Source organism: Carcharhinus amblyrhynchos, chromosome 8, assembly GCF_965287045.1.
Source record: "Carcharhinus amblyrhynchos chromosome 8, sCarAmb.v2.hapA, whole genome shotgun sequence".
Classification (NCBI taxonomy): Eukaryota; Metazoa; Chordata; class Chondrichthyes; order Carcharhiniformes; family Carcharhinidae; genus Carcharhinus; species Carcharhinus amblyrhynchos.
Genome location: NC_137331.1, coordinates 46,886,209 through 46,899,177, shown reverse-complemented (window position 1 = coordinate 46,899,177; position 12,969 = coordinate 46,886,209). Strand labels below are relative to the sequence as shown.

Genomic DNA, 12,969 nt, shown 5'->3' with positions numbered 1-12,969 from the left:
CAAACCGTGCCACAGGAGGAGTGGAAAATCCCACCCGTTAACTCTGTTTTGCTCTCCACAGTTGCTGCTTGATCTGCTGAGTATTTCTAGCACTGTGTTTTTAAAACACTAAACATGCATCAGTTGTAAAGACTGCAGAAAGTAAATGTGTAAGTTTTATCAGGGTCTAAATAGCCCCCTAAACAGAGAAGGGTACCTCAGTGGATGAATAAGCCAAGCTCATTCAATGCACATCAGCATAGGACCCAGAATCAATTTGCTGGCCAGCTAGGGAATACTGTGTAAGCCTTTTATTGAGGAGATGCATTGTGGCTGGAGAACGTGCTGGCAGTTGTACAGAAGAGAATTGACCCAGGAAACATTGAATAATGGCAGAACACAGGAAGGCACCCTGCCAAATGCACCATTAGCTCTTCATGTTCGTCAAGACACCACACCTCCATCTGTCATCTAGCAATAAATGATCTTTATCAATCAGGGACCATAACTCATCCGTGAGCCTCACCTCATCCTTAGCACTGCTGCAAGCCTCACTCCCACATCCCACACTGCTAGTTATTCAACTCTAACAGCAGGAAGAGGTGTCACATAGCCAACAGCAGGCGTTAACTGGAGGAGGAGGCCAGGCATACCTCCATATCTGAAATGCCATAGAGGAGAAAGTGTTGGCCGTTATTCAAATGACATTGCTGAAGCTAGCGCCATTGGAGTTGAGTATCAGAGATACTATTCTGAAACCTAAAATGAAAGAGAAAAGGTGGAAATACTGGCATTATCTGTGGGGAGAGAAACTGAGTTATTATAGTTGTGGCTGCAGCGGGTGACTGATTTTAATGAGGATATATTAACTGAAGGATGGTAACCGTCCAATTGTTCCCTCGGAGGTTCAGTATGAGAATTACTCCCTGAACGTCCAAAGCAGATCTGTCCTTATCCTGCTCCTCTCCTTTCATTAGCTTGTTCTGTAGTGTGTGACTCCAATCCCTTCTGTGTTTTAAGGGCATACCTACCAATCTATTGTGGAAGCAACTGGTTTGTGCTGAAACCTTTGAAGTCAACAAAAAAGTCTTTCAGCACCTGCCACCATTCCCTGTAGGCCATTGCAACTTGCAAGAACTATAGAAAGTGCAAAATACTTTTCGCACTGTAGCAAATACCAGAAGAAAATAAACAAGCAATTTATCTGTTAGTCGTTGGCGATCCCCTTAAATAGTATTGGTGAGGAATACTTCCTGTTATTGAGCATGAGCTCGGCTGTGTGAGGTTGAGGGTGCTAGCTAGAGCAATATGGCAAGGTTAGATTTGACTCAGTATTGCTTGCTGACTGCCTGCCTGCATATCTCTGGTTAATATTCACTATGCTAATAGTCCTAATATTCTCAGTGACAATGTGGAACTATTTTTCTAGTATATGGGTGATTTCTCTAAGGAAACGCCCCATTTAAATATTTTGCATGGCTGTGGGAATTTAAAGGGGCTGACTTGTGCCTGGCTATGCCGAGGTTTTGATATGCTACCTGTCATTGCAGCTCAGAGGGCGTTGACTCTCACCAAATATCAGAGAATCATACACTGCAGAGGAGGCTCTTTGGCTCATTGATGTCCGCACTGACATGTTAGAAACATCTGAACTTCCACCTAATCCCATCTGTCAGCACTTGGCCCATAGCCCTGAATGCTGTGGTGTACAAAGTGCTCATCCAGATACTTTTTTAACAAATGTGAGGCAATCAGCCTCCACCACCCTCCCAGGCAGCATATTCCAGACCGTCACTACCCTCTGGGTAAAAACTTTTTCCTTACGGTGCCCCTCATCTTGAACCTACGTCCCCTTGTGACTGACCATTCAATTAAGGGAGACTGCTGCTCCTTTATCCACCGTCTCCATGTCTCTCATAATCTTGTACACCTCAATCAGGTACTTACCCCCACCCACCTCTGCTTCAATGGAAACAACTCAAACCTATCCAACCTCTCTTCATAACTTAAATGTTCCATCTCAGGCAGCATCCTGGTGAATCTCATCTGCACCCCCTCCGGTGAATCACATACTTCCAATAATGTGGCGACCAGAACTGCATGCAGTACTCTAGTTATGGCCTTACCGAAGTTATATACTACTTCAACATGACTTCCCTGCGTTTGTAATCTTTGTCTCAATTGATAAAGGCAAGTGTCCCATATAACTTTTTCACCATCCTACTAACATGCTGTCCTATTTTCAGAGATCTACGGACAAACATAAGTCCCTCTGTTCCACAGAATTTCCTGGTGTCCTACCATTCATTGAGTACTTTCTTGTCAAATTATTTTAAAGATGCTGTACTCAGAGAGTCAATCCATTAAATTACTGCCTCTGAATGTCATGCTTTATCTACTGTGCGTACACAAAGTGTGGATCACCAAGAATGGCCATTCTAGAACACTTAATGCTGACATTGCAACTTGCTAACAATAGATTGGAATAAAAAGACTGATACTGGTCTCAAGTGCTTAATACCTGACACAACCCACAGCAGCTCAAGCTGTTCAACCACTGTAAGACTAACTGAAGACCCTAGGCAAAATTCTGAAATTTGGGATCACATTGTTACAGTTTCTCTTTGAAGTGAGCTCGAAGGCAAAAAGTGAGCTGCAACAAAAGGAACAGTAAACTTTTTTTAACAATGGATCTTTTCTATATCCCAGGGCTATATTTGAACAATGGGAACAAATCAATTAGATGTTTGTAGTGCTGAGTCATGCAATCAGTAATCAAAGGAGCATTCAGCCCTCTCTTAACCTTTTGAGTACATGAATCAAACAACTACCCATATAAAGCTCTTCCTCAGCTCCATGACTTTAAAAGCCATGTCTTTTCAGGAAACATGATCTCTATTTTAAAGCCTTAGTGAGATAAAAGCTTCCTTTTTACATTAGTGTATAATTTTTTTCACTTTGTATGCTTCTTGGTGAGATTTGAAAGTATCTTCAGTCACCTCTGCAATATATTCTGAACCTGGAAAACATTTACGGAATATATATTTTTGAGTCATAAACTGGTTGATTTGAAAGCTGTGAATTCATACGGTATCACAGTTGCTTGGTAGTGCAGAACTTGAATAAGAGAGACATATTGCTGAAGCTTTTCATCTTGCACTCATCAAGCAAAAGTAAGAGTACCAAATTTCAATTTATCACAACAGTTTATATTGGAAGAAAAGGGATTGTGCCAACGCTGGTTGAGGCATTGCCATGGGAGAAAGCAATGGGAAACTGTAGACTCCCTAAACTCCCAGGTGACTTTAAAAAAAAGTGCACAGATTGTATTTAATTTGATTAAATGGTATTGATACTTTTGCCATCATTTTACAAAATGAAACCTTTGGGAACACAGAGTGAACTTTGACTAGTTGGTAATTGCTGGTATAGTTGGTGATTTCTGGTGTTTGTAAGGCCTCAAATCTGGTGTCTACAGGTTTAGGCTTCTTTTATTTAAGATTAATGAGAAATTACACAATTTCATCTAAGATATTCAACACAGATTCCAAACAACACAAATCTAAAGTTGGTTATATAAACATTACTTCTCCACTGCTTGCATTGTAATGCTAGAAGAGATAACTATTCATATAGCACCGTGTGTGAGATTAGGCTTTGTTAACTGTAGATAGTCATCGGCAAGACAACTGGCCAAGTCACTTCTGTCTCACTGGCAGAGCATGTTCTTTTTGCAGCATTTTTTATACCCTGTGAACCTAGGTACTATATTGATGAGGCCTTATTTCCCTTTTGAGTTCCTTTTATAATCTGAAAAATCCAATGGTGCATTGAGTTCGTTGTTTAAACTATAGATTGAAAGCCAGCCCAATATTATCCATAAGCATCTGCTGACCTGCATGCCCAAGACTTATCTCCTTATCTCTTTGTTTCAGATCAGCCATGATCTTATTGAATGGCGGGGCAGGCTCGAAGGGCTAGATGGCCTACTCCTGCTCCTATTTCTTATGTAAGATGATGAATGGGATGGATAGGATAGAGGTGGAGAGACTCTTCCCGCTCAAAAAAGACAGTAGGACTAGGGGGCACAGCCTCAAGATAAAGGGGAGGCGGTTTAGAACGGAGTTGAGGAGGAACTTCTTCACTCAAAGGGTGGTGAATCTCTGGAATTCTCTGCCCGTTGAAGTGGTGGAGGCTGCCTCGCTAAATATTTTTAAGAAGCGGGTTGATGGGTTCTTGATAAGAGAGGGGATTAAGGGTTATGGGGAGAGGGCGGGAAAGTGGAACTGAGCCACAACAGATCAGCCATGATCTTATTGAATGGCGGGGCAGGCTCGAAGGGCTAGATGGCCTACTCCTCCTATTTCTTATGTTCTTATGTTCTTATGACCAATTCTTTGGTGCCCAGACCTGTTCTCAAAAGCGCTGTTGTTCATATCTGCCTGCCATCAGATGTTAATGCTATTCAATCAGATTATTTAAACATAAGGGGGGGGATGATTTTTCCAAACAAAACTAAGTACCCAATGGGCGGGAATACGGGAATTGAGATGCTGGAATCAGACTGCAGCGAGGACTAGTGTGCATGTGCACCCATCTCCCACTGTCCTGGGAGATAGGTTGACAAATGCTTCCTCCTTAAGTTGCTGGCATCCTGATTGTGAGCCCTGATGACACCAACACCCCCCCGCCCCCCCATGACTGGCTTCAAAGTGCTGCCCCCACACTTGATGGGCAGTGCAAGGATGCCTGGCTGGCACTTCCTGGGTTCAGGCTGGCACTGCCCAAAGGGTACCTCTCTGACATCCCAGGTGGCCTGAGTGGCCTTTAGTCCCACCAATGAAGCCATCATGCCTGGTCCCCATTGGTGGGGACCATATTTGATCCCTGCTGATGTGGACCTCCACCGGAAGTAACTTTAGTGAGCCCGGATGATTGAATTCCAGGCTCACTTAAAAACATGGAAAATCAATATGGTAGTCAGCCTCCGTTGTTCACCGGTGCAGTAAAAAAATGGTTTGAGAAGATCACGACCAGCCAGATGCCAGTCGTGAATCCCATTTTTTTTCTTACTGCATAAATTTCTGGAGCAGCACACTGGCCTGGGAAAATCACGCCCAAGGTCTACACGCGATTGGTCAGAGACTTTCCTCTTTTTTTGCTGGCCTATCAACTGTGAATGATAGCAGGCAGAATTTGGCACAGTTTACCTTTTGGCCTCGTGAAGAATGCTGGTAAAATTTGGTCAAGTTACATCTGATAGCATTCTTGCACTATGCAGGTGAGATGGTGGGCCTGGGGCAAAGGATTGAGAATGAGCCCGTGGACTGGGAGCATTAGAGTAGAAACTAAACAATTATGGGGTCTGCCAAGACTGTATTGGCATGGAGGGTTTTGGAGAATTGAGTGAGCCTTGAGGTGTGTCGCAATGGTAGATGACTTAAAGTTCTGATGGTGCTGGGAGGCTGTACTGGGGGGAAGAAATCAATGCCTGAAAAATTTATGGATGTTCCTGGACTTGAGTGTTAGTGAATGGTTTCCAGGAGCTTTGATTATAGCAGGCTTGCTTGAGAGCTGTCATTAATAGGCCCCGGTGGTACTCGTGTAGAGGATTGCCATAGCTGGGAGAAAGTTCTTGTCTCCTGGAAGGTGTTTTAGTCTAGTGCTATGGGTTATCTCTGACACTGGAAGCACTTGGATGGCTCCTAGAGGATGAAAGCCTTTTACTTGAGATTTGGTTATGAGAATGTTGACAGTGTTTTTGTGTCTGGGTGAGTCATTTTGGAGCTCTGAGAATGCAAAGAGGACAGTGAGATTTAAAAACTTTGGGGATGGGATTGCTGTGAGATTAGTAGAATATATTACTATATATTTATTATTATTGAAATGTAGCAGTCATCTCTCCTTGCTCCTTGAGTGGAATACCTCCTGTGCTGTAAAGTTGAAAGGTAGATAGCTGGAGAAATTCAGACTTCAGTCACAGCATAGTATCGGAAAGAATGGATACTTTTGCTCATGTCTGGGTTAAATGTTGTCTTCTGGCCATTTACTATGAAATCCTGCACACCAAAAATCATCTTACAGCCTTACTACTTCACCTAAGAAGAATATGTTTTGTCCTTCAGTATCCTTTATTTGTTTGATATGTGCAGATTGGAATGGTTTGTCTTTAAATTTTTGACCCGAAGGTGGAAGTTTCCTATTGATGCAGACTGCTATTTTTAAAATGCCCCTTCTTGTGACAGGAGCAGCACCATGCATTAATGGCTGGGCAAGGTTCGCGCTACTGAATTTTTTTTCCCTCCACAACGCAGACATGAAACAATGGCAGTAACTGTGCCCTCTTCGTACTGGCTCTCTTTTTTTTTTAGCAGATGTGCTGACAGCCCTAGGATTAAAAAATTGGTCTGAGTCGGTGGTCTGCCCCAAGGAAGGCTCTTTAGCACCCTGGATGTATAGCCTCTTTTGCACATGAAGTTCACCTTGCCTGGCTAACTGTACTGCTTTGGACAAAATAAGATCTTTTGACCAGAAGATGTCTGACAATGCTTCATCTATTATCCCCACTATGATGTAGCCTGCAGTAAAAACAGTGTTATCACCTTATTCTGTGATTGAGATGAGCTGTATGATTGTACTTTTCCTTGTGAATGTGTAAGGAGAAACCAGTGGATATTAGTTTAGAGATATCATTATGGGAAAGGTTGAAAATAGAAGTCATTTTTATTTTCAACATGCTCCATGAATAATTTGAGCTCGGTATAGTAATGTGAATTGAATTGCATTGTGCTGAAAGGATTACATTTCTGCAGAGTCCTATTCCAATTACAAGAGTGGAAACTCTTGCTTAGGAATTCTTTATCCTCTGGCAAGCTTTCCCTTTGGAAGGGGTAGTGGTGGTTCCACTCCACATCAGACAACCTGGAAACAGTGAGATCTGACACAATTAGATTTTTGCCTTTTCCAATGAATTATTGGCTGATAGGAGATCAGCAGAAGCCCTAGATTTTCAGCTTCATTCATTTAACTTGATATTCTACCCTGGGTAAATAGGGGCAATAAAGTGGAATAAATCAGTAGCTGTTTGAGTTCTGCTTTGTCACTCCATGGTTGTTTGAATAGAATTCATTAAACATGCGGGATAGGTGCTATGTATATGTCAAAATAAGTTTTGGGAATTGTATTATTACTGAAAAGATGTCAGTCTCTTGTTAAATCTCTTCAGTGACTCACTTCTGTTTGATGTTTGATCAATTGATCACGGCAAGATCTGACAGATTTGAAGAAAGAACATGAGTGTAAAACAATCTTGAAATTGAAATTCTGTCTCTTCAGGTCTCTATTCTACTTGTGATTCTGAATCATTCAATTATCATTTTGAAAATGAGCATTTTAATTGTGAAACTACCTATGAAGTACAGTAGTTTGAATAGCTTCCAAGTGGTTAGGTTTATTGAGAATTAAATAAATATTAGTGAACATCTTGAATTTATTCCATAATACCTCATTTTGAAACAAAGGGCTGTTTTCAGTGCAGTAACACCAAAAGAGCTGATGTTACATTATGTTGTAAACATCACGTTCATCTGGGAATGGGTTTCAGTAAGATGGCTCTTTATATAGCAGCTCCATGAAACTACTGTACTGATTGGGAAAAAAAATAGCTAATGGACATGTTTAAACAAACCCTATGCTCCATTAACATTTTTGCATGATACCATAGAGGGATGGGTTATGCTCCAAATTTCTGTCATGAATTCTTGTACAGAAATATTTAGAATTTTACATGTAACTGCTGGACAAGCAAGCCTGCACTTGCAGCATCTCTCAAAGCTTCAATTATGTTTTTGTTTAAAAACAGATCCAAATGGTATTTTGAAAATTTTGTGCTTCAGTAAGTTTTTAAGACGCAAGTATCTTCTGTGCTAACTGCTGACATCAGAGAATGTTTAATTTTTGCAAAAAGACACATGCCCTTGGTTCAAACTTTCAAAGGAGGTTTGTTTATTTGGAGAATTTAAGACAAATGAGTTCAAAAATGCATTGCCTCTGGCAAAGGACAAAGTCCAATGCTGGAAAGGATTGTTTTGATTCTTGTGATGCAATTTTGCACAATAATCATTATAATTGTACAGCAAAGAAAGAGGCCATTACAGTATTTGTGTCTTTTCTGGTTCATTTGAGTGAAACAACTAAATAGTCCCATTTCCCTGCTGTTCCTTTTTCAGTATTTATCCAGTTAACTTTTGAAAGTTTACCATTGAATATGCTTCCACTGCTCTTCCAGCTCATGCATTCCAGATTGTTATAACGTTTTATAAGCAAACAAACTCTCATCTTTCCTCTTCTGTTGTTGCTAATTAGCTTGCATGTGTGCTCCCAGTTAGTGATTTCCTGCCACTGGAAATAGTTTATCTTTATCAAAACTGTTCAAACTATTACAAAAACATCTTATCCGGACATTATCACATTGCTGTGTGTAGCTTGGTTGGTTTGTTTCCTGTAAAGGATTTTCACAATAACCTCATTGCAATGTAAATGTAAGCCTTGCTTGTGACTAATAAATTAACCTTATATTGCAACAATAACCACACTTCAAAAATACTTCATTTGGCTGTGTTATGAGATCCAGACTTAACCATTGCTGGAAACTCCAAATCCCAATAGGCTTTGGGGATTTTGCAAATGCACGAGCCAGGAGCAGGCAGTGCATGCACGATATGGCAGTTCAAGGGTTTGACCATCCTAGCAGCAGCACACCTGTATAAAATGGAAAAAAAAAGTACAAAAACACTAATCATGTAACCCAGGGGCAGAGTGCAACAGTGTCATAATCTAGAAGAGTTCCAGGCAGGGGACAGGGTGGGGTTCAAGTTGAGGAGCAGAGAAAGACTTTGCCAACTGTAGCCTTTTTAAAGTTGAAGAGCTTCTGCAAAGGTTTAAAGTTTATTTATTAGTCACAAGTAGGCTTACATTCAGACTGTGACGAAGGTACTGTGAAAATCCCCTAGTTGCCACATTCTGGCACCTGCTCAGGTACACTGAGGGAGAATTTAGCATGGCCAATCTTTGGACTGTGGGAAGAAACTGGAGCACCCAGAGAAAAGCCATGCAGACACAGGAAGAATGTACAAACTCCACAGACAGTCACCCAAGTTGGGAATCAAACCTGGGTCCCAACCCAGGCAGCAGTGCTAATCACTATCCCACCATGTCACCAGTCTAGTAACTTAAGCGGGCTCAGGCAACTCATTATACTCTACACTGCAGCAAAGATAACTCTTTGGACCAGTGTTCTGCTTAATGTGACAGTTCTGCTTGTAAGGTAATGGTGGAATGCAGACTCCGAAATCTAGACAAATGGAGTCTTGGAGGACAAGATTGAAACACTGCGAAGTGGACTGTCTTTGGGGCATTTAAGTTAGTGACCCTTGGAAGATCTTGCCTTGGAATTCTCCAAGGTCAAGAGTGGAATCTCATATCAGACTGACAGAGATTGAGTTATTGACTTACAGTTGGGTTGTTGTGAAATTCATGGAGTCTGTCTTGGCCGCATCTGCCATGCAGTGTGGTGTGTTCAAGTTTACTTGTTACTTTATATGTACCTCTATTGGAGCATAAAAATGCATTGTAAATTGTTTTATTGTTCTGAACTTGTATGGTAAAGTTTATTTTGTTCAAAACCCATGGAATCTTTTGGTTTTATTCCTTTAGCACGTATCTTCAATATTAAACTTACAATATTAGACTTAAAAACACTTGCTCAACCTGTGCACATCCCTCTGTGGATGCCTCATCACTTCCCACCTAGCATTATTATCAACAAACATGGATACATTATACTCAGTTCCCTCATCTAAGCTATTAATACCGATTTGTAAATTGCTGAGGCACAAACATTGCCATTTGGTACCCTGCTCTTTCTTGCCTGCCAACCTGGAAAGAAATCCATTCCTACTGTATCTCTGTCCACAAGCCAGTTCTCGATTCTCTCAAACCCAGAAGCCCTATTTTATTGTAATAACTTCTTTATGGGCATATTGTTATTGAATATGGTATTTTTTGAAAATAAATTTATCTCATTTGGTAATAATTGCAGCCTCAAAACACAGTTTCCCAGTCATAAATCCGTGCCGATTCTGCTTAACATGATTTTCTGAAGATTCTGTTACCATGTCCCTTCTGCCCTAAAGTTCTCAGTTTTTTTTTCCTTGTCTAATATCTTTAAAGACGGGGTCATTTCATTTCAAAGTCATTGATTCATTAGGTTTCTTCGATTTACATTGTGACTTCTATTTTTGTCATCAAGATGTTGGCATCATTGTGCTGTTGCTTGTTGTTTAACAATGATGTGATTTTTGAGATCCTTGACCTATTGTCAAAAAAGTGAGGTGTTTCTCTGTGATCAAGGGAACTTTGACTTAAAAAAAATACATTGAAGCAAAGCTGAAGAAAGAACATCCACATGAACAGATTTTTATTTTTGAAGCAAAACGTTTAAGTCTGTGCTGCTCATTTATGTGAAAGAGATCTCTTGACTCTGCAGGCTGATTTGAATTTTGGAACTCCAAGTGTGCCTCTTGTGGGTGAGACACAGAAGCCATTCTGAAATTTAAAAGAGAGATATTTGCTACTATGCACAGGTAAAATTACTTTCATTGTCTCAGGCTTGTTTGGATGAAAAATACTGGATGTCAACTGCAGGATGTTGACTCTGGAATTGCCCAGTTAATTTTGAAGCCTCCAAGTCTGGCCCTTGTTCAAGTCTGCAGTGGTTGAGAGAAGAGCACCAGAAGCGTCTTCAAACGATTCTCCAAATTCAGTGGTAAGAAAGATGTTGCAACAACAAGTTTTTCCACGAAGCTGGACACATAGCTTGGGGGGAGTACATCACTCAAAGCCATCTGCACTTTAGGATGCTTTAGGGATGCCCTTGATCCATCCGTGAAGTGATAAAACATCTCTTCCAATGTGACCAACCAAAATGGGGGAAGGTTCATTTGGGAACGCCTATCCATCGGAGAGAGTGTAAAAACTGAACAACTCGTCAAACTGACTCTTTGGGCAGCAGTGTCCATATGTGGCAGGGTTTTGAGATTGCTGATTGGATTTCCTAGCGATCTCTGAACCCATCAAGCTGGGGTGAAGCAATTCATCCCTGCACCCAAGCACTGTCCGAGAAGAAAGAGACTGCTGAATGTTTATTTAATTTGAATTTATAACACTAAAGAAATATTGTATATGATTTATTTCAACTAGAAATGCGCAGTTCTGCATGTGTGGTATAGTATTTCAATAGGTACATTGTTTTTTCTGGGCATTTTTTTTCCATGTTGGAGATGTCTGAAGGAACTTAACTCCAGCTTTAACCTTGATTTCTATGGGTACCCATGATTATATTTAAAATCGTTTCACACAAGGATAAGGAACTTAACCACAACCAGAAAACTGCAGATGCTGGCATCTGAAACAAAAACAGAAAATGCTGGAAAATCTCAGCAGGTTTAGTATCTATGGAGAGAGAATAAAGCCAGTGTTTCAAGTCAGGATGATCCTTCGTCAGAGCTTAAATTGAGGACTTGCCCAATGGACTCGCAATCTGAATTGAAATATGCGTTTTCTTCCCCATGCCCCATCCCAGTATACCTTTTGCAGGCATCCAATGTGCAACTCCTTGCAGAATGGCAGAAAATGTAACAGAGGCTTTGTCATTAATGAGCAGTTGTGTGTGTGCAAGACCAAATATGAGTAGGTACAGTTTTTTAGGTTGCAACTGATTTGCAGAAAGCAGTGGGAATACAGCCCAGTAGTTTTTCATCTCTATCTAGCCCTGTACTTTGGATTTTAATATTTTATCCTTTAGAATGGGCTTCATTCTTTAAGCTATTTTTCATTTCCATTGGCATTGTTGTGAATCAATGCTTGCTTACTTTTTGGCACTGTACAAAATGAAATTTAACCTAAACAGTGAGGACAAAAAAACTTTGTTCAGCCTCATACTGTGCAGCTTAAGGACTTAAACACTAAAGCAAGTGGAGATTCGGGTGGTGTTTTGAACTTTTGAGTTGAATACCAGACTTGTATTCTGTTGATCCTTCATTAACAAAATCAAAAGTAAATTGTATTTCCAAATCATGTGCAACATTTGAACATTCTATGTTAAAACTAGTTCAGAATTTTATTGATTGAGAATCGTGCTCATCTGTTTAACTTGGAAGTAGAGATTTTTAGCCATATTGGAAATTGACAGTACGGCCTGTTTTTGTATATCAGGCTGATTCTTGAATCACCCCTGTAGGTTGAACTTTCCTTTGATGCAGACTGGTTGAGCCAGTTTCTAGTTGAGTGAAAAACCAGTTTAGCTGGGCTGTTATGCCAACAAATTCTGATTTGATTCCCAGTCCCAGAAAGTATACAAACCTGCTCAACCAGTTGTGAAAAGCATATTGGGTTATCCATTGTGCATTTACGTATATGCCCTAGCAGAAACAGACAGCCTGAGCTGAACAGCAGCTTTCTTAGTGTCTGAATGTGGTCCATGCATATTGTCTCCTGTAATACACATGAAGGTTGTAGATCCAGGAAATGCCAAGATTAAACGTTCACTCAAAAGGTTTTCTCAAATTTTAAGTTTAAAAGGTATGTAACATGTGATTGTATTTCAAGTTACGTTTGAAGTTTGTGGTATAAAATGTATGTATCAGTGGGGTCAGGTGTCAAATCTGTAAATATTGAAAATGAATAACTTTATTGTGTGTTAAGTTTTCTTTCAAAAGAAAGTGATGATCTCTTCATTTTGCTAAACTTGGCTTGGAAGTATGAATCTATCAGTCAGAAAAAAAACTTTATGAGAATGGGGATCTCGCTTTGTGAGTGTGATATACAATCCATTATGTTAAAACTCAGAAAACCAGCACTGTTGGCTTTCATTTGGTAATTGATTAACCAGTCGTAGTCCAGTAGTACGTGAAGCTGAATAGAAAGGAATGA

At 40.4% G+C, this 12,969-nt stretch overlaps 1 protein-coding gene across 7 annotated transcripts in view; it reads left to right on the top strand.

Annotated features, from left to right (window-relative positions):
* rbbp8 (retinoblastoma binding protein 8) overlaps nt 1–12,969 on the top strand; it is a 118,878-nt gene that overhangs the window by 25,452 nt on the left and 80,457 nt on the right. The window contains exon 1 of one of the 7 annotated variants that reach the window (XM_080194014.1): nt 12,469–12,618. The exons of the other annotated variants lie outside the window; for them this stretch is intronic. The gene's annotated coding sequence lies outside the window, so the exon portion shown is untranslated. Of the gene's footprint in view, nt 1–12,468; nt 12,619–12,969 lie in introns of those variants that run through there. 7 annotated transcript variants of the gene reach the window in all.